The sequence below is a fragment of the Sus scrofa genome, chromosome 8 (assembly GCF_054392235.1).
Source record: "Sus scrofa isolate SSC_HxYL_T2T_F1_AM1 chromosome 8, Sscrofa_HxYL_maternal_Yorkshire_Landrace_v2.0, whole genome shotgun sequence".
Lineage (NCBI taxonomy): Eukaryota > Metazoa > Chordata > Mammalia > Artiodactyla > Suidae > Sus > Sus scrofa.
Window position 1 is genome coordinate 39,564,376 of NC_139390.1, and position 19,570 is coordinate 39,583,945.

The 19,570-nt window shown below is 43.7% G+C and overlaps 1 non-coding gene across 1 annotated transcript; it reads right to left on the reverse strand.

Moving 5' to 3' along the window:
• Positions 1-2,401: 2,401 nt before the first annotated feature.
• LOC146400433 (small nucleolar RNA SNORA26) lies at positions 2,402-2,525 on the reverse strand. The gene has a single exon (XR_014814196.1). It is a non-coding gene; the product is annotated as a small nucleolar RNA SNORA26 (small nucleolar RNA).
• Between the last annotated feature and the right edge of the window lie 17,045 nt (positions 2,526-19,570).

Sequence of the window (19,570 nt, forward strand, 5' to 3'; positions counted from 1 at the left end):
TGGGGTTCAGATCCCACATCGCTGTGGCTGTGGTGTAGGCTGGCAGCTGCAGTTTGATTCCACCCCAGCCTGGGAATGTCCATGTGCCATGGGTGTGGCCCTAAACAAACAGACAAACAAACAAGTACCCTCTCCTTGTGAAGCTTACATTCTACCAGGGAAGAGACAGTACGTATACAAATAGGTGAGTGATCTGGTTCCAAGGCCAGATTCAGCTCATAAAAGAATACCATACAAAGATAATCTAAGTTATTAGTTTGGTTACTGTCGTGGCATCAGTATATCTAGTTGGATAGCACAGACCATCCACTAACTATGCAGGCAATAACCAAACAGTGAAAAGAGCTTAAGGCTAGAGGTAAATGCATGAAGTCCACCTGGACTGCCGTAAAGGACACAGTGTGTCCTGGAGGCCTCGCTGGGGGACAATGGTTATTTCCAGAAACCTGCCAAGATTTACATGTAGTACCCTGGGAAATAATGTGCAGGAAGTACCTGCAGAGGTCAAGAATCTGTGGAACCGCCAAAGTGTGCTAACATCATGACAGACCCCAAAGGCTGACCTAGTCAGTATAAACGGTGTTAGTTTTCCCTTTTGCCGGTGTGTCAGCACTAGGAAGAGTTAGGAGTTTTGCAGCTTGGGCTGGTTTCCTGTGGGCTAGGTCAATTTCCCTGAGAATTTTTTTTTTTTTGCTTTTTAGGGCTGCACCATGGCATACGGAAGTTCCCAGGGTAGGTGTCAAATCCGAGTCACAGCTACAGCAACTCAGGATCCAAGCTGCATCTGTGACCTCCGCTACAGCTCACTGCAACACCAGATCCCCGACCCACTGAGTAAGACCAGGGATGGAACCCACATCCTCGTGGATGCTAGTCAGATTTGTTTCCACTGGACCACAACAGGAACACCCTCCCTGAAATTTTTGTTTACAAGAGCCGTCATAGAAAAGAGCAAATCTGGATTATTAACTTAGACACTGGAATTGTCTAAGAGGTCTTCTGGTGCTTTAGAAATCATCTGTAAAGATGGATGGAATGGCTCTCTATCACAAGGGAGGGGTAATCATGGGGCTCGGTTTAAGAGCAGTGGAGGGAGTTTCTTCTGTGGTGCAATGGGATAAGCAGCATCTCTGGAGTGCTGGGACGCAGGTTCGATCCTGGCCTGGCACAGTGGGTTTCTGGCATTGCTGCAGATGCAGTATAGCTTGCAACTGAGGCTCAGATCTGACCCCTGGCTGGGGGAATTCCATATGCTGCAGGGTAGCCAAAAAAAAAAAAAAAGAAAGAAAGAAAGAAAGTAGTAGAGGTGCAAGATGATGGAGGGGTTAATTAATGGGCCTGTTTGTTCATAGGTGGTCTGTCACTAAGTAGAGGCATTGTGTTTTATGTACTTCTGGGGAACAGAACGGTGAGAAGGGGAAACTTGGGTAAGGCTACTGGCTTTGCTCATCTGGGTGGCAGCCGAGTTAGTGTACATAGGCAGAGGGTCATGCCTGATGCCACAGGGGCGAACCAACATTAAAATTATTCTATAGGATACATCTGAAAGGAGAAAGATTGTTCTGGAATACCTACAGCTATCTTTCTATTTTCATGGCAATGGAGGTGGAAAGCTTTCTCAAAACTGAGTATTCTGGGGAGTTCCCATTGTGGTTCAGCGGTAACGAACCTGACTAGTATCCATGAGGTTGTGGGTTCAATACCTGGCCTCACTCAGCAGGTTAAGGATCTGGTGTTGCCACAAGCTGTGGCGTAGGTTACAGATGTGGCTCAGATCTGGCATTACTGTGGCTGGAGTGTGGGCTCGAAGCTGCAGCTCCAATTAACCTCTAGCCTGGGAACTCCCAAGTGCTGCATGTGTGGCCCTAAAAAAGCAAAAAAAAAAAAAAAAAAAAGTAATAATAATAATCTGAAGGCTAGGAGGTGGACAATGTGAATTTCAAATGCTTCAGTAAAGGATTCTGTTAGGTATACCTGGGAGATAGGCATATAGAGGTTTGGCAAGGGCAGCCAATTTGGTGATCCACTGGTGGCAAGAGCCAGCTGCCCATAAAGATTTAGGTAATTGTTCATCTTTGGGAGAGGGATAGACAAAATTGATTCAAAGCATTTGGGGTGAGTTTTTGCATATTCTGAGATATTTCATGGCTTGAGGTCATAACTGTTGTTTCTACCTGGGGAAAGGTGATGCTGGAAGTTTTATGACCTCTGCTAGCAGTGCATTCAGATGTTCTCATTGTACAATCTTTGTCATTCTAGTGGGCTGTCCCTGCCTCCAGTGACAAATACCAACACTTGTACTATCAATGTTAAGGTTAAATTTGAATTTATCACCTCCGCTCTGAGCTGTGTAAAAATATCACAAAGGTGCTTACAATGAAAGGAAATTTTCTTCTGGTTCAGCTTGACTCCAGACAGGCTCCAAAGACCAGTTTGACAATCTCTTCTCTGGGTTTTATGGAAACTTACTTTACCAGTCTGTGTTAGCCTCTTAATAAGGCACTGCCTCAAACTTTAAATGGCACAGGAAAGGGCGACTTAGGCTTTTCGCAGGGCTTTCTACGATTTCCTGTACTCCCTTTTCAATATCCGTGGATCTCAGCAGTTTCTTTAATTGAGTCTGAAAACCCACTAGAAATAGCTGTTCTGCTGGTTAGGTCCGTTCCCTTTGTTAAGGGAGAGCCAGATTGGGGCCTCTGCACCAAACACGTGCCTGAGAACCCACTGGTCGCCACCGGCCACGTGTTCGGACCTGGGCCATTTCACTTCAGTCAGGGACGGGGACATACCTGCGCTTAGAACTCAGACGTTGGAGACAAACCCCCCAGGCCCACGGTCGCTCTGAGACCGGGTCTTGCCGCCGCAGATCCGGCCTGGCCCCAAACCCGCTACAAAGTCGCCGCGGCCACAAGCTGGGGAAGCAAAGTGTAAACTGCCTACCCGCGGCTCCACGAGGGCGTGTGTCTTCCGCGGCCCCGGGGCTCTCAACTCCGCCCCGCCTCCCCGGCTGCCGAGGACCGCTCTACCCCTGAGTCGTGGCCGTCAGAAGCAAGGGTGCTCCGGGCGGGCAAAGCTCGAGGGGACGCGGGGCGAGCCCAGCCCCACCTGGGGCGGAACGGTCAGGTGCCCTCCCTGCCGCAAGAAGCCAAGAGCTTAGAAACGAAGGTAACACTCAGCGCCGGACGCTGGGACGAAGAGACCCAAGCCGGCGGAGACCCGGCAGGTGGGAGGGACCGAGAGGAAGGCTGAGGACAGGCAACCAATCCTCGAGAAGTTTGGGGAGGGGGCGGGGCCGAGAGAAGGGCCACGAGGCAGGCAACCAATCCCAGGGACGCTTGGGGCGGGGCGAAGAGGGGCGGAGAAGAGTTTTGGCGGGAGAACAGGCTGACTGCTCATAACTTCTTTTTGGGAGCCCAGGGGGCCCGCGCGGGGACCGGGCTTTCCCTGACATCTCCTGGGGACTTGGCCCTCCTGGATCTGACTCTCCCCACCGCCGACTTCCCTTTCAGAAGAACTCGCCTAGCGAGGCCTTCGCCTTTATCCTGTCTTTAGGTCAGCGCCTGATCCAGGGTTCCTGGCCATGTATCTCCCTAGAATGCTCATTCCTATGCCACATTTTTACTCATTTTAAGTGCCTACTATGTGCCATGCACCCCTCTAGTCCTTAGAAGGACGAAACAGAGCCCTTTGACATTCAGGTGGAGAACCAAAAAATCAAGATGTAAATATAAAATGTCCTAGGATGATAAGGGATGAGAAAAACAAGTATTTATTACAACCTGGAGAACTAAAGATAGAAAATAATCTTTTCTGTGATCGAAAGGCCCTTCTGACACTAAGAAAGAAGCCAAACTCATCATGACTGGTATTACCACGCTGCTTTGAAAAATAAACTTCCCTGCAGAAATGACTAAATATGATGAAAAGCTCTTTACCAGGAGTGATGGCTGAGTGGTGCCCTACGTGCCTGAGTAGGGTCCTATTTGGAGCCATGTTTGATAACGCAGAGGAGGACAAGGTTAATTGCTCTGGAGTGCAGGACACATGGTCCGAAGTCCTGATGGCAGTCACTAGTGAGAGGATGCTCAGGAAGAGGCTAATTGTCATGAAGATGGGGTAGTGGTCTTCAAACTCCCCAGATTCCCAGTCTCTCCTCTCTGTCCTGAATAGGCCTGCAGCCTCCTTTATCATTCCCAGTGTTGTGCAGCTGGTGGGGGTGGCTTCATTTCTGTGCACCACTCCTGCCCCTCTGGCCCATGGGCCCCTTCAGCCTTCCCTAAGCTATTTTTAAAAATTATTTTCTTTAAGTATAGTGGATTTATAACGTTATGTTAATTTCTGCTGCACAGCAAAGAGATTCTTTTCCATATTATTTTCCATTATGTTTTATTTCAGGATATTAAATATAGTTCCCTGTTCTAAATAGTAGGACTTTGTTGTTGTCCATTCTACATACAGTAGCTTGCATCTGCTAATCCCAAACCCCCAATCCATCCCACTCCCACCCCCTTTTCCCCTTTGGTAACCATAAGTTTGTTCTGTCTGTTAGTCTCTTTCCGTTTCCTAGGTAAGTTCATTTGTGTCATATTTTAGATTCTACATATAAGGGATATGATATTTGTCTTTTTTTTTTTTTTTTTTTTTTTTTTTTTTTTTTTTTTTTGGTCTTTTTAGGGCCGTACCCACGGCATATGGAGGTTCCCAGGTTAGGGGTCTAATCGGAGCTGTAGCTGCTGGTCTACGCCACAGCCACAGCAACCTACACCACAGCTCACGGCAATGCTGGATCCTTAACCCACCGATCGAGGCCAGAGATCAAACCCACAACCTCATGGTTCCTAGTCGGATTCGTTTCCGCTGCACCATGACGGGAACTCTGACATTTGTCTTTCTTTTTCTGATTTACATCACCTAGTATGATAATCTTTAGATCCAGCGAGGCTATTCTTTTTTTTTTTTTTTTTTTTTTTTTTGTCTTTTTGTTGTTGTTGTTGTTGTTGCTATTTCTTGGGCCGCTCCTGCGGCATATGGAGGTTCCCAGGCTAGGGGTTGAATCGGAGCTGTAGCCACTGGCCTACGCCAGAGCCACAGCAACGTAGGATCCGAGCCGCGTCTGCAACCTACACCACAGCTCATGGCAACGCCAGATCGTTAACCCACTGAGCAAGGGCAGGGACCGAACCCACAACCTCATGGTTCCTAGTCAGATTCGTTAACCACTGCGCCACGACGGGAACTCCCAGGCTATTCTTTATTTTTCATCTCCCACCTCTTCAATGCCATTTTCTCTTTTTTGCATGTCAGTCTGGCTCAAGAAATGGCTCAAGAAATACTCCCCTTTGCTAATGCTGATTCCCCATTTGTAAATATGTTTCACTGATGTCTCTTTTCCTCCCTCTCCTTCTCAAATTAAATTTACATTTTATTTTCCCCAAGCTATTTTTTTTTCTTTTTTTTTCCCCACTGTACAGCAAGGGGGTCAAGTTATCCTTACATGTATACATTACAATTACATTTTTTCCCCACCCTTTGTTCTGTTGCAACATGAGTATCTAGACAAAGTTCTCAATGCTATTCAGCAGAATGTCCTTGTAAATCTATTCTAAGTTGTGTCTGATAAGCCCAAGCTCCCCGATCCCTCCCACTCCCTCCCACTCCCATCAGGCAGCCACAAGTCTTTTCTCCAAGTCCATGATTTTCTTTTCTGAGATGTTCATTTGTGCTGGATATTAGATTCCAGTTATAAGTGATATCATATGGTATTTGTCTTTGTCTTTCTGGCTCATTTCACTCAGTATGAGAGTCTCTATTTCCATTCATGTTGCTGCAAATGGCATTATGTCATTCTTTTTGATGGCTGAGTAATATTCCATTGTGTATATATACCACATCTTCCGAATCCAATCATCTGTCGATGGACATTTGGGTTGTTTCCATGTCCTGGCTATTGTGAATAGTGCTGCAATTACCTTCTAAAATGTGTATGTTTTCACAGTATAGCTAAGTAAGGCTGGGGGAAGGGGACTAGTGATTGTGAAATAAAATGAAAAGAGAGAAATGCTCGGTCCTCAGAAGCAATGACATCATGTTGGGATGTGTTCATTCATTGATAGAATCCATGTGTATTGAGAACTACCATCTGCCAAGCCCTGTGGTAGACCTGGAGGTAAACAGTCAGAAAACAAACAAACAAACAAACAAACAAAAACCAGAACAAAACATGGACCTTGCCCTTTTGGAACTTTCAGTCTAATGCATAAAGCAGACACTGTTATTTTTTTCTTTTTCTTTTTATGGCTGCTCTTGCAGCACATGGAGGTTCCTGGGCTAGGGGTCAAATCTGAGCTCCAGCTGCAGGCCTACGCCACAGCCACAGCAACACCAAATCCGAGCCTCATCTGCAACCTACGCCACAGCTTGTGCCACAGTTTGCAGCAATGCTGCATCCTTAGCCCAACTGAGTGAGACCAGGGATAGAACCTGCATCGTCATGGACACCATGTCGGGTTCTTAACCCACTGAGCCACAATGGGAACTCCCAAAGCAGACATTAATACAGGAGTCACATTTTTAAAATCTGAAATTACCTCTTAAGGGCTAAAATGGAGGTCAAAGTCTCAGCTGTGAGGTTGAGGAAGGGATGATTAAGCAGGAAATTGAAGATGATTTTATGAGGCCAAGGAGAGGCGCTTAGGGACTTAGTTCCAGGTAGAGGGAAGAGCATGTGTAGAGTGTGTGCTTCAGGAAGGAGCTCTGTGCACTCATAGAAATGTAGGAAGGCCCCTGGGACTTCTGCACAAAATGCCAAGGAATGGGAATGGAGAGAGATGCTGGATAAAGCACGATATAAACAGGGCTGTAGGGAAGGGGGCTGCGGTGGGGTGGGGTGGGGTTGTGGGGAGATGCTGGTGGCTGCCAGACCATGCCTGACCTGACAGACCTTAAAATTGCCCATATAGGATGCTCCTTAATAATGTGTTATATGCATGCATGTCAGTAAAAAGTTGCTATTTGCAGAGCTGGCATGTGTTCTCATCAAAGATAATGAGGGCTGGAGTTCCCATCATGGCTCAATGGTTAACGAATCTGACTAGGAACCATGAGGTTGTGGGTTCGATCCCTGCCTGGCCTTGTTCAGTGGGTTAAGGATCCGGCGTCGCTGTGAGCTGTGGTGTAGGTTGCAGACGCAGCTCAGATCCTGAGTTGCTGTGGCTCTGGTGTAGGCTGGCAGCTATAGCTCTAATTAGACCCCTAGCCTGGGAACCTCCATATGCCGCAAGAGCGGCCCAAGAAATGGCAAAAAGACAAAAAAAAAAAAAAAAAAAAAAAAAAATGAGGGCTAACCTTTAGTCCACACCTACTATATGCTCTGAACTCCTTTAACTGCTTTACGCAAATTATCTGATGTGGTCAGTTCCAGCTACATACTGGGCCCAAGAGGCACAATAAAATTTCTCATTTGGGGAAATTCCTGTTGTGTCTCCGTGGGTTACAAACCCAGCTAGTACCCATGAGGATATGGGTTCCAACCCTTGCCTCGCTCAGTGTGTTAAGGATCCGGCGTTGCTGTGAGCTGCGGTGTAGGTTGCAGACACGGCTCGGAGCTGGGCTGCTGTGGCTGTGGCTGTGGCTGTGGCTGTGGCGTAGGCCAGCAACTGCAGCTCTGACTTGACCCCTAACCTGGGAACTTCTATATGCCACACGTGCAGCCCTAAAAAAAAAAAAAAAAAAAAAAAAAAAAATTTTTTCTCATTTTGCACCGGAGGATGCATATATTGCTAATTATTATTTCATGGGAGCTGTTCTGCTGCCAGTCTAATAGTTTAGATGGCCGGTAAACATAACAGTAGGAATTGTAAACACATCCCAACAGTGTAGCAGCTGATGGGTCAAGTTTCTCCCCAACACTTGTGTACAAACACGCACTTGGGAAAGAAAACTGAAATCATAGCTGCAATGGCCAGATGGTGGACACAGGATGGCAGCACGGAATTCTCAACTTCTGGAACTTTGAAGGTGCTCTTCTTTAAAAGTGATTGTGGGGTTTCACTTAGAGCTCTGAAAAAAATCCAGAATTCTGTTGACAGCTGTATTAAAAGTTGCATGTTGTCCAGCTGATCCTAAATAACAGTACTTGCTATTCGATTATATTGGCATTTGATTATAATGGATTTTAAATATTGCTTTTTCTTTCAAAAAAAAAAAGCTCTTTAAAATGATTATGTTACCCATTATGCTTAGCACCCAATGTACTCTACGAAAGTCCTATGTAAATTATATTTAGTTGGTTAGTTTAATTAGCATAAGGGATCCAAGTACAGCCAAAATGGACAATTTGATTCTATTTGAGAAAACGGAGTGCAGAGCTAGAGCTGCTTCTTCTGCAGCACGATTTTAATAAGACTGCTTCGGTTGAGTCTGTTCTACATCAGAAAAGGAATACAAATCCATCCAGCGTCTATTTCTGGCTCTACCACAGGCTTTGCTGTTATACCCAGAGCAAGATGGAACCTGTTACTTTTTTTTCCATCTGCAAAATGTAGGCAGTGCTTTTAGCCTTTTTCACAGGAGGGGCAGGATTGATGAGAGCCACAAATGACCTTGACCTGTTTTGTAATTGCAAATGCGTTTTTATTGCCATATTTTCATGAAAAATGAAAATCTGCTGGGGTTTTTTTTCCTGATGAGTTAATATTAGGCTAAAAATTTAAAGTCTGGAATAGGTCCTTTATCAGCTGCTCTTTAAAATCCCCATTTCCAAATGTAAATAGAAGGAGAATAAGATAAATCCTTCAAGTGCTAATCAAAACAGTAGGAAGGAAGTGAAAGGGTTGCCTTATAAATTGAGGTCTATTTGTTTTTTTTTTTTTTTTTCAAAACTGTTATTTTCAGCAATTTTAGTAAGAGTGTTTAAAATATGGGTTTTTTTTTTTTTTTTTTTTTTTTTCGTCTTTTTAGGGCCGCATCAGCAGCATATGGAGGTTTCCAGGCTAGGAGTCCGATCAGAAATTCAGATACTAGCCTACACCACAGCCACAGCAACACTAGATCCGAGCCCTGTCTTCAACCTACACCACAGCTCATGGCAATGCCGGATCAGATCCTTAACCCACTGAGTGAGGCCAGGGATCGAACCTGTGTCCTTATGGATACTCGTCAGATTTGTTTCCACTGAGCCACCATGGGAACTCCTGAAATACGTTATTAAAGCCACGTTGAATGAGGCTGGCTTGCTGGGAAAAAGCATATGAATGGTAAGCTAGCCTGTCAGGATGCAGTAGCATGTGAGTTTATATGTTAAGCCAGCTGAGATGTTTGTGACAATGCTTTGGAATGATTGTTGACCACTCTGAGATCTTTCCATGAATCCCTGTACCAATGCTGCGGGCCTGTGATTGATGATACATGAAGGAAGAAAACACTCCTTTTTTTTTTTTTTTTTTTTTTTTTTTTGTCTTTTTGCCTTTTCTAGGCGCGCTCCCATGGCATATGAAAGTTCCCAGGCTAGGGGTCTAATTGGAGCTGTATCCACCAAGCCTACGCCAGAGCCACAGCAATGCAGGATCCGAGCTGCGTCTGTGACCTACACCACAGACCACGGCAACGCCGGATCCTTAACCCACTGAGTGAGGCCAGGGATCGAACCCGCAACCTCATGGTTCCTAGTCGGATTCGTTAACCACTGAGCCACGATGGGAACTCCAAGAAGACACTCTTAAACGCAGTGCTTCTGCATAGCTCCATTGGGTCAGAAGATCCTCTTTTCCATCCTAGGCTACAAGTACTGGCCTATATCACAGTGGAAGGATGCAGTCCTTTTTTCAGCAATTAGGTCAGAAACCCATTATGATGTACTTGTTTTTGCAAAACAGAATCTAGGTCAGAATCACAAGGAGTGAAATCCACTACTTCAATATGTGGAGCTTCTTAGTGGGAAGTGCTTAATTCTCTACACCTATAGGTTCCAGGTAGAGGTATTTCTAGTAGAATAACACCCCTGGCTATCTCTGCTTCCTTCCCCCCCTCTTCCCTAGGGAAGGAGGGGCTGCTTCTCTCCTGGAGGAATTTTGAGAAGGACCTGAGCCAGGAGTGGCAGCCTCTCCCTACTCTGGGGCTTGGGGTGCTGGGACCAGCTGAGCTCCGGGAGCTGTTGTGAATTCTGTTTACTGCAACTGAGTCCATGTAACACATTTGCTTTGCTTCGTGCCTCTGGCTGTGCTGTTATTAACATTTGTTATCTGGACTCTGGGATGAATTTTACATAAAGAATGGAAACAATTCATACTCATGAAATTCCCCTATATTGTCTCACCCTATTTTAGTTACTCAAAGGAGAAATTGCTCTTTGCATAGATGCTGTAATCCAGATGAAATGGGAAATAACAGATACTCTGTCTTTTGCTCTTAGTCTTTTTCATATTTTTCATGGCAGTGGCTGTAGAAGTGCAGAGGGAAGGGGAAAAATGGACTGTTTTTACATTTACTTTTCCTACTTTATTTTGAACCAAGACTGTGGGCTGTACAAGGCCATCTCCTTCGATCTAACAGAGCAGCTAACACAGGTTTGATGCTCAACACATCTTTACTGACTGAGTGAATTATTCAGGGATTTAACTGCAAATCTTTAAAAACCATTTTAAGGTATTTAATTTTTTTTTCTTTTTAGGGCCACACCCATGGCATATAGAAGTTCCCAGGCTAGGGGTTAAATTGGAGCTGCCCCTGCTGATCTACATACGCCACAGCCACAGCCACAGCCACGCCAGATCCAAGCCGAATCTGTGACCTTCGCCACAGCTTGTGGCAATGCTGATCCTCAACCCACTAAGCAGAGCCAGGGATTATACTGCATCCTCATGGATACCGGTCAGGTTCTTTACCTTCTGAGCCACAAAACTCCTCTTTTTAAGGTATTTCATAGTGTACTTCATCAAATCCCATAGTAGGTTGCTTACAGGTGATCTGATCCAGCCTGGGGGGTCCTACCAAGCTCTTTTTGGCACAGACCCATCATGAAGTCATGTGTGTGCAGAACTGAGGAAGCTTTTTATTATTTCTGTCTTTTGTCTTTTTAGGGTCGCACCCGCGTCATGTGGAGTTTCCCAGGCTAGTCTAATCAGAGCTACAGCTGCCAGCCTACACCACAGCTGAAGCAATATCAGATCTGAGCCACGTCTGCGACATATACCACAGCTCATGGCAATGCCTGATCCTTAACCCACTGAGTAAGGCCAGGGATTGAACCTGCAACCTCATGGTTCCTTGTCGTATTCAGTTTCTGCTGCGTCATGATGGGAACTCCTGAGGAAGCTTTTAAGCATTGATCACACAAAAGAGGGAACTACCACATTAGCCTAGACCTCACATAAATATATAATATAGAAATACAGAATTCCGGCCAAATGCTTCTGGATGGGAAGAGCTAAGAAGGAGAGAACATATTGACACTGATTACAAGGAAAATGATCTCCACCTTTGGGGGTCTGAGGCTCGAGCCTGTGCCCAGTAATGGCTGTCATTCATCATCTACCTCACCCTCAGCCTCTGCCTGATAAGCCCCTTTCTACTTACTAAGTGTACTTCCTCCGACTCCCTGGACCTTTCCAAAGTGCATTTTCCAACTGCCCATCTTTGCTTCAGATGACACACCCCTAGGGGTTCTCCCTCTCCTTTCCCAGATGCCTCATTTTCAGCTTAATGGGTAAGGGTGTCACCTCCATTCATGCACTTAATTCAGCAGCAGGCACTAATTGAGCACCACCTGTGTGCTGGGCACTGGGCTACGAGCCTGGGATGCAAAGATGATCCGAACATAGCCCTGGTTCTCCAAGAGCTCACAGATGATGTCTATACAGTAAGTGACGTGGTCCAGGTAGCACCAGGCACTGTCGAGATAGAAATGAGACATCCAACCCAGCCCAGGAAGAGTTCCAGGAGCGAGACCTCCTTCCTTGGGTGGGCATGTCCCACAAGAGATGGAGATGGAAGGAGGCGAAGTGGAGGTGGAAGGGGAATGGAGAATTTTGGAAAAGCTCCAGATCCAGACCAAAAGGCTTTGTGAACCTGAGCTTGTGCTTGGACCAGAGAAACAGTTAAGACCTGGGCTCTGGGGAGGAAGGAAAGTTCTATAGACATTACAGAAAATGGCAGGTGTTTAGATTTAGGGGCTTGGAGACAGCACTCGTCCCTCTTTGGGCTGGGTCCTTGTTGGCACCTTTTTAGAATCAGGGCTAAGTGATGATTCCCAGCCAGCACAGTGGGTTAAGTTTCCTGCGTTGCCACAGCTGCAGCAGAGGTTGCAGCTGTGGCTCAGTTTCCATCCCTGGCCAGAGAACTTCCATATGCCTCTGGTGTGGCTGAAAAAAAAATATTCTCCTAACACATTAGGAAAAAATCGTATGTGTGCGGTAGGTATTTTTACTGCCATTTTAGAGGAGGTTTGTAGTTACCGAACAAACTTCGTTCCCTGTAACACATATACGTGTAGAGACAAGTAGAGGGAAAAGCCTAATTGACATGCATCCCAACTGTGTTGATGGGCAGGTTTTTTTTTGGTTTCGTTGTCTTTGAAGTGAAGATCAGAGGTGAATTCTCTGTCACCTACAAAACTTTGATGTTTTCTTGCACTCATGCTCCCAGCCAGGATAAACAGCAGCATACGCTAGTAACATCCTCAATCACGTTTATAACTAGATGAGAAATTTGTTACTGCTCAATATGGTTTTGCAATGTTCCTGGGCACCCTGGAGGGAAAGCCAGCTCTAGAACAGAAGCATTAACATCCTTTAACAGGAGTTCCTGTCGTAGCTCAGTGGTTAACGAATCCAACTAGGAACCATGAGGTTTCGGGTTCGATCCCTGGCCTTGCTCAGTGGGTTGAGGATCCGGCATTGCCGTGAGCTGTGGTGTAGGCTTGGTGGCTACAGCTCGGATTAGACCTCTAGCCTGGGAACCTCCATATGCCGAGGGAGCAGCCCAAGAAATGGCAAAAAGACAAAAGAAAAAAAAATCCTTTAACAAACAAAGTCTAGGAGTTCCCACCGTGGCTCAGCAGGAAATGAACCTGACTAGGATCCATGAGGATGAGGGTTCAATCCCTGGCCTCGCTCAGGGGGTTAAGGATCCTGGGTTGCTATGGCTGTGGTGTAGGCAGCTGCTGCAGCTCCAATTTGACCCCTAGCCCAGGAAGCTCCATATGCCTCAGGTGCAGCCCTTAAAAAAAAAAAAAACAACAAAAAACAAGCAGAAACAAAGTCTATGTAAAAAAAAGTTTGATTTAACTGAATGCAAATGAATGTATCAAAATTGCAAAAAAGTAAATACATAAATAAAAGAAAGGACTTGCTTTAGCCGAGTTGGAGTGGGAGGGTATCAGGATGTGAGCCTGACTGCTAGAAATAGGGGACAAAGACTGAGGTTTGGGAGCCGGACAGGCTCCGCTCTGAATCCTGGCTCTGTTATTTACTAGCTGTGTGCCCTTAAGCGAATTATATCTTTCCACCTTCCTCATAAATACAATGGCGAAAATAATGTTGTTATTAGGAGTAACTGAAACTACCTAGTCAAGGTGCCTATTTTATAAGAAAGACATGCTCAAAATGGTAGCTATATTGATCTTGAGCAAAACAGTCATTTCACAAAATTTTAACTGGTCTCAAAGGATACGATAAGAATTTTTAAATGTCCTAAATGTCCCAAATGCCCTAACTTGCCAGGTCTTCATGGTATGATATGGGCATATGTGTCTCCTTGTTGCCATGGCAGGCTGAAGATGCCGTAAAGCACGCATCATAGGATACAGATGAAATCTTAAGGGAACCTGAGGACCAGTTTATTTACACATAACTGCAATTCTTCTGTAGATTGTATGAACACGAGCATTGATGATTTCTGGTTATTTCTGATTCTCTCTTACAAATCTGCCCTCTCCTTAATTTATAACCTCATATACTTAAATGGAAGTAATACTTTCATCAACAGATGGGTCCTCCAATCTCTGATTGTCCTACTGTGCCTTGAAGTTTTAGGAGAAAAGAAGAGGGGATTGAAAAGGAAGGAACTCCCTGCCTAGCTCATCAGAACAACAAAAGTCATCCATCCAACCATCCGTCCATGGATCCACACATCTATCCATCTACTACCATGTTTTAAACAGTAGGGACACAAAGTAAGCAGACAACTACCCTCACAGAGTTTGTAATCAATGAATCACTGGGGTGGCTGATTTGCCAGCTAGTTTGCTCTCATAGAGCAAAAGAAGAACATTCCATCCCAAATAAATGCTTACTGTAGAAAATTTGGAAAATACACAAAGAAAACGATGATCATCTTTAGTCTATTTCCTAGAGCTAATTACTATTAATATTTTGGTGTATTTCTTTAAAGTCTTCTGTGTATGTGTGTGTGTGCACATGCGTGCGTGTGGGGTGGGGGTGTAACAACAGGGAAATAATCCAGTGTATAATTTTATGTCTTGTTTTATTACTCACTTAACATTATCATGAGAAATTTCCTATGCTATTAAAACTCCTAAAGAGTGGTCTAGTGGTTAGGACTCAACACTTTCACTGCTGTAGCCTGGTTCGAACCCTGGTCTGGGAACTGAGATCCCACATTAAGCCACTGCATACCGAGACAAAAAACAAACAAACAAACAAAAAAAAACCCACAAAATAAACACCCCCCCAAAAAAAAACAAAACAACGCTTTAAAAATATGACTTTTAGTAGTTGCTTGATGTTTCAATCTATGGATTTTTTAAACTGATTTTTTGCTAAACATTGTTCTTTTTTCCCACATATTTTGCCTTTTTTTTTTTTTTTTTTTTTTTTAAGGCCAAAGCTGCAGCATAGGGAAGTTCCTGGGTCAGGTGTCAAACTGGAGCCATGGCTGGGGCCTATACTCCAGCTGACAGCAATGCTGGATCCCCAAGCCACTGATCAAGGCCAGGGATCAAACCCATATCCTCACAGAGACAACATCATGTCCTTACCTGCTGAGCTACAACGGGAACTCCATTTTTTTTTCTTTTAATGAATACTAAAATAACATCTTTAAGCCAAAAATTGTGCCTGACAATCACTGTGTCAATTGCATTCTACTTTCTAATCACCAGCTTCCTGATCATGAGAGCTGAGGAAGCACTGGTGGTAGCAGCAACAGCTGTCTGACATCTGGATTGTAACTTTGCCAGTGTGTGCTTGACATTGGTCGTCCAGTGGCAGCCCTCTTACTCTCACTGGTTCTCTGGCCTCTAACACTTTTGTAAAACTTAATTCCCTATATGAAATGTCTCTCTTCTTGAAATACCTAAAAGTGGCGGTGTTTTCTGATATACACTGTAAGTTATCTTCTACCTTGAGAAGTTTAAATATTTTACATAGCGAATGTGTCTACTCTTTATTTGCAGTTCATGAGATTCCTGACTGGTTGAGAAACATCCAGGACCCTGGATTACATGGGGTCTCCTGGATTATCATTTAAGATTTTTATGATTTAAGTTGTTGGTGGTGGTTTTGTGATCACTTATATATACCTATACATCCATTGTTTTTCATATTCTTTTCCATTATGGTTTATTACAGGATAGTGAATATAGTTCCCTGTGCTATACAGTAGGACCTTATTGTTTATTTTATACATAAAAGGTTTTATCTGCTGACCCCAAACTCCTAGTTTATCCCTCCCCTCCTCCCCTTTGGTAGCAATGTTTGTTTTCTATTGTCTGTAGGTCTGTTTCTATTTCATAAAATAACTTTGTGTCATGTTATAGATTCCACATCTAAGTGATATCATATGATATTGTCTTTCTCTTTCTGATTTACTTCACTTAGTATCATGATCTCTAGGTCCATCCATAATGTTACAAATGGCATTATTCCATTCTTTTTTATGGCCGAGTAGTATTCCATTGTATATATGTGCCACATCTTCTTTATCCATTCATCTGTTGATGAACATTTACATTTCTTCCATATCTTGACTATTGTAACTAGTGCTACAATGAACACTGGGGTGCATTATGGTTTTCTCTGCGTAGATGCCCAGGAGTGGGATTGCTGGGTCATGTGGTAGTTCTACAGTTAGTTTTTAAAGGAACCTCCATACTATTTTCCATAGTGGCTGTACCAGTTTATATTCCCACCAAGAGTGTACGAGGATTCCCTTTACTCCACACCCTCTCCAGCATCTCTTACTTGCAGACTTTTTCTTATGGCACCTCACCTAATACAAGTAATAATGCTACCCTAATACAATTATGGAAACTGATCAATAATGATAATTTTTATTTTCTTTTTCTACCTGTGTGATTTTTAAAACAATAGCAAACAACATTTGTGGGCTCCAAAGCTCCAGTTATAGCAATGAGCATCCTCACAGGTTTTTAACTCTCAAAACTCACATCATCTTAAAAGATATTAGAGAGAGCCATAGAAGAAGGAGTAAAAAGTTGGCAGGTTGACTAGTTGACTCTTTCCTTTTACATAGAACCTGACGATATACAGACAGTCATCTAAACATCCTTGAGTTATTACTACACCAAAGGGACGGACAGGTGTCAATGATTCAGGAACTAATTAGCAAAAAGTTTGCTTTTCCTTGAGTTGGATGGCATTTTATACACAGTAAGTATATATAAACATGGGACAAGAGTTTGCAGAGTGCTCTTATGGGCATAAAGAAGAATGGATAAAAGATTTGCCTATCCTTTATCAAGATACCTTGTATACATAAAGAAAGCTGAATTTAATACCTAATTGACTACAAAGAATCACAGGTGTTTTGTTTTAAAAAAAAAAAAAAAAAAAAAAACCTGGATGGTGCCTTGGATTTAATTTCCAGCCAGTTATGCTGCAGCATCTTATCCAACAGCTCATAATGAATTGCAGCAACATGATCCAAAGACAATAAAAAGCAAGGCTGCCTTGACCATGAGGCTTGATAAGAACCCTGAGGAGTACATATTAGCCACACTGTGGAAGGGTTTTAATAGGTTTAAGATTTCAAACGTTAAAAAGAAGATGAAATAAAGGTTTGTAACTGCTTGAGGTAACAGAAGACATCAAAATAGTCTAACTGTTTAGACTGAGAATCAATGCACAAAATGAAAATTTTGTGAGAGGGTTTAGCTCTAAATATACTAGAATATTTATTTTCATGGTCAATATCAGGGTAAAATAGTGATGGCATTTGGTTTCTCTTGGTCTCATCATGACCGTGTTTTCTCCCTTAGTGTCTGTATGAGGGTGGAAGCCTTTGTGGACAGAGGCTTGATTTTAAGTGGATCCTTCACGCTGCCTGGCTATGTCGACATAAAACCAAAATATCTAGATAAGGAGTGTAAAGCTTTAAAAATGCCAAGGGATGCCAAGGTTTCTGCTGTTTCCAAATATTCAAGGGTTTGTACAGAAGTTTCCAAATATGTAGACGTTGGTTGGCAGGTTAGTTGACAAAATTCAGATAAGTGCTGGGACTTTTTATTTTTAGCACAACTATTTTTAGCCTGAGATTCTATCAATGTTTAGTAATGGATGGTAGGGTAACTGCTTCAAATTCTTGACCCTAGGAAGAGCCAGGGTATTCAAGGAGGCATTGGGAATGAGCTTGTCCTTTTGGGCTTCTTTGGGCACCACTATCCCTGTCATTTGAATCCTGGTAAGTCCTCTAAACATTCTTGAGTTATTCCAGAGAGGCGAGGGCATGCAAAGATGTGGCAAACCAGACAAAAATGACCTGATGGGCAGCTAGCGGCTGGACATGCAGCAGATGCTCAGTAAACACATGAGAAAATGTGACAATCGGAAGAGAAGCTTCACAGCCTTTTACCACATCTGCTCACTTTACGGTATCTGGAGCTACATCTTTTTGTTTGTTTTAACATTTATTGATTACAATGTTGTATATATAAAATATATACATAACTAAATTACTTTGCTTCCATATGCCATGGGAGTGACCCTAAAAAAAAAAAAGCAAATAAATAAATAAAGTCAATTCTTCCACTTTGCATGAGAGAGCCCATTCACTCTTGTCTACTCGAGGTGGTGTAGGCAATGTGGGATTCCAACAGTTTTCTCTCCTATGTCAGGAAGTTTTCTCTCTTCAGGACCCTTCCCATAGGCATATACACATGCATTATCTAAAATACACACACGCACACACACAGAGTGCACACATTGTACCTTCTCTTGATTATACTTCTTCAGCTAGCTCCTGCCAATTTTATTTGTTTTGTTTTTTGGGCTGTACCTGTGCATATGCAAGTTCCCAGGCTCGGGGTTGAATTGGAGCTACAGCTGCTGGTTTACACCACACCCACAGCAATGCGGGATTCAAGCCTTGTCTGCAACCTACACTGCAGCTCTTGGCAATGCCAGATCCTTAACCCAATGAGTGAAGCCAGGGATCAAACCCGCATCCTCATTGATACTAGGCAGGTTTGTTACCACTGAATCACAATGGGAACTCCTCCTTCCAAAGGTGGAATACCAAAAGGGTTCAGTCACTGACACTTTTTTCTATGCAAATATATTTTCTTGGAGATATTATTTAATCTTAGAGTTTATATCTATTGTCTTTTTAGGGCCGCACCTGTGGTATATGGAGGTTCCCAGGCTAGGGGTCTAATCAGAGCTATAGCTGCCGGCCTACATCCTAGCTGCATCTACGGCCTACACCACAGCTCATAGCAATGCCAGATCTGACCCACTGATCAAGGCCAGGGACCGTACCTGTGTCCTCATGGATACTAGCCAGATTCATTTCCATTGAGCCACAACGGGAACTCCCTAATCTTATAGTTTTAAAAATTACCATGCATATTTTGTCCTTTTTTATGACTGAGAATGCCATCTGCAGCAACATGAATGGAACTAGAGATTCTCATACTAAGCAAAGTAAGTCAGAAAAAGAAAGACAAATACCATATGATATCACATATCTGGAATCTAATCTATGGCACAAATGAAACTATCTACAGAACAGAAACAAACTCATGGACATGGAGAACAGATTCGTGGTTGCCACGGGGGAGGGAGAGGGAGAGGGCTGGGCTGGGAGTTTGGGGTTAATAGATGCAAACTATTGCATGTGGGGATAAGCAATGAGATCCTGCTGTACAGTTCAGGGAACTCCATCTATTCACTTGTGATGGAACTTGATGGAGGATAGTGTGAGAAAAAGAATGTATATACGTGTATGACCGGGTCACTTTGCTGTATAGCAGAAATTGACAGAACATTGTAAATCAACTATAATAAAATTCTTTTTAATGAAAAAAATAAAATTACCATGCATATACCCGTGACGCTTGAAGTTGTATCCTCATCCCAGCCTGTCTTCCACACTCCAGATGTCCATCTGACTGCCTTCTCCATATCTCCATTTGGATGGCTGATTGACTTGGCAAACTCAACACTCTCCCAATTCCATGCCCAATTGTCTCAATGAAAGGCAACCTTGCAAGTGCTCAGGTCAAAAGCCATGGTATAAATCCTTGACTCCTACTCCTCTCAGCCCCACACCCAACTCACATCCATGGAAAATCCTACCGGTGCCACCGTCACAACAG